Source organism: Echinops telfairi, unplaced genomic scaffold (assembly GCF_000313985.2).
Source record: "Echinops telfairi isolate 266 unplaced genomic scaffold, ASM31398v2 ScPeMD7_655;HRSCAF=1070, whole genome shotgun sequence".
NCBI classification, from domain to species: domain Eukaryota; kingdom Metazoa; phylum Chordata; class Mammalia; order Afrosoricida; family Tenrecidae; genus Echinops; species Echinops telfairi.
Genome location: NW_022104553.1, coordinates 27,700,780 through 27,703,601, shown reverse-complemented (window position 1 = coordinate 27,703,601; position 2,822 = coordinate 27,700,780).

The window sequence follows — 2,822 nt, the reverse complement described above, 5'->3', positions numbered from 1 at the left end:
CCGATCTCTTCGACACCTTGTGATTGCACCATCTGGTGTGCTTCTTCCATGTGGGCTTTGTTGCTTATGAGCTAGATGGCTGCTTTTTTACCTTCAATCCTTTAAGACCCCAGACACTATACCTTTTGGTAGCTGGGCACCATCCACTTTCTTCACCACATTTGCTTATGCACCCATTTGTCTTCAGCAAATGTGTCGGGAAGGTGAGCATCATGGAATGCCATGCCACGTATAAAACAATTTTCTTCTTACACCTCGCATGCATTTAATCTGATTTCATTTCAAGTTCATAGCCATATACCGACAGAGAGAGCCCTGGGGTGGGGGGGTGGGGGCGGGGCAGTGGTCAAGTGCTTGGCTGTGCACGGAAAAGTCAGCCGTTCCAGCCCACCAGATGCATCACTGAAGAAGACGGCCTTGGACATCTTAGGGGACTGTCCTTCTCTGCGCCGTGGGGCCGCCCTGGATGGCACGGGTTTGGCTTGGGTATTTAGGCAGGTCATGATCTGATGATAAAAACAACGCTGTTGCTTTCCGGCTCAGTACCCGCAGACTCCACCTGCATTGGGATGAACACTTGAAATGTAGCGATAGCCTGCACTGAAATCCATCATAAGGACACGTTGTATGTAGTGTAAAGATTTTACCGAAAAAAGAAAAAAGTCAAAGTATCTCATCAGTCATTTTCTTTTTGTATTGATTACATGTTAAAATCATAACATTTAAAAAATAAATAAATAAAAAATAAAATCGTAACATTTTCTATACATTAAGGTAATGTATTTCCAAAACTAACTTCTTTATTTAAAATAATGTAACTACTAACATCTGAAATTGCACAGTGACTTATTTCTGTTGGACTGCTCCATTATAAACAATTAAAAAAAATAAGAATGTTACAAATTAATAGGTCTTTGTGCTTATAATACCGCTAGCATGTTAATGTCTTTGTCTTCAGAAATGGCTATACAGTTATGAATGCATTATAAAATTGGTTTAATAATCTGCATACTTTTTTTTCTTTAACATGTTACGGAAATTTCTAGGGATATATAAGTGTAGAAAGCCAAAGACCAAGCTCACTGCTGTCGAGGCAACCCTCTAGGACAGAGTAGAGCTTCCCCTGCGAAGATCTGAGACCGTCCCTCGTCATGTGAGTCTTTTGCCCTCGGAGCAGCTGGAGTTTTGAACTGCTGACCTTTTGTAACCACTACACCACCAGGGCTCCCAGAAAGGTAGAAAATATGCACATAATGGATTCCTATGTAGTTAGTGTAATGTTTTAGAGAGAAGGGATGAGATATGAAAGACAAAACACGAGTATTCGTGAATACATTTTATTTAGGGATAATGGGAGTTACAAAAATCAAAGTGAATGAGATAAAAGGGATTAAGGTAGTCGAGGGAGATTGGAGTCCAGTAAAAAAAAAGAGACACCTGGCCTTTAAGGTATAGACCGTCTTCTAGGTCAGTTGTATCAAAAAAGAGAGACACAGATTTGAATACAGGCCCATGAACAAGCCACAATAGAGTTTGGTGAAGAAGGAGTTCACGGGGTCTCCCCTGGCTACAGTCACTGCCTGCTGACTTTAGTGCAGAGCAACGTTATGGCAGGGAACCAGCGAATGAGGACAAAAGGAGCTGGCAGATAGAAGCGGAGAAAGGAACTTAGAGAGACAGGCCTTTTCTGACAGCAGAGAGCACTAAGCAGGAAGAGGGAGAACAAAGGATGATGATCTGTGGTATTTAACTCTCTGGTTGTCTATGATGCTATTAGACAGGAGGGCTCCTGCACATCTTTCTGGGTGGATCCTTCTGTGCCCCTGGGCTGACACTCACATATGCAGGCTGTGATGATGTGTTGCCCAAGCCTGTGCTGATGAGATAGGGAGCATGGGTTTGTTTGTAAACAAACAGTAGAGGATTAAAGCTGGCTGGACACTGCAAACAGCCTCTCTATTGGACCGTTTAGCTAACTCATGTCTTTTTCTTTTAGTTATGGAAAATTCTTACCCATTTATTGAAATAAAACTTTTTTCCCCCACTCTCTTTATCTGACATTCCTATTAGACGAATATTGGACCTTTTCAGTCTCACCCATGCTTCTTAATTTTTCTTTAGTATCTTAAGTATAGATGATTTTCTCATCATGCTTTCTGATTCTCTGATTTGCTCTTTAGTTTCAATCTATAAATATTGTCATATTTCTAACTAGACCTTTTCGTGTTTACATATTCCTGGTTACTTTTTGCTGATAAGTTTTGTAACAATTTGGTATTTGTTTTTGTTTAAATGAACGTTGTGCAAAAAAAAAAAAAATGAACGTTGTGCTTTTTAGGTCGGCCAAACAGATGTGGTTTTATCAGAAATAAAAATGAGAACAAAGTAAAAGCTTCTTCAGAAGGATGTCTATATCTTATTGTTGATGTTATTATGTTATTTTTTTTTTATTCCACAAATGTCCTGCTATTTTAATGTGTAGATTGTGTGTGGTCTAGGAATCTTTTTGGTTTCTCTCTCTTTTTGCTCTCACCATAAACGTCTTTGCACACCTCTCTTGTCCCTGGATTTCAAAATTTCCTCACCTGGAACCCAAGGTAACATTTTTTTTGAGAATGGATTTAGGAAACAAAACAATAGAAAACAATAGAAAACAAGACAGATGATTCAAATCCTTATCTCACTTTCTGTGGGAAGCAAAAACTGTCAGATTTTTCAGGGCATAAAATAGTTTGGTGAGTAATTACTGATCCTATTTGACTGCTTTAAAACAGATATGCTTACAGAGGAGGGTCCCTGGGGACACTGAGTAAGAGCTTGGG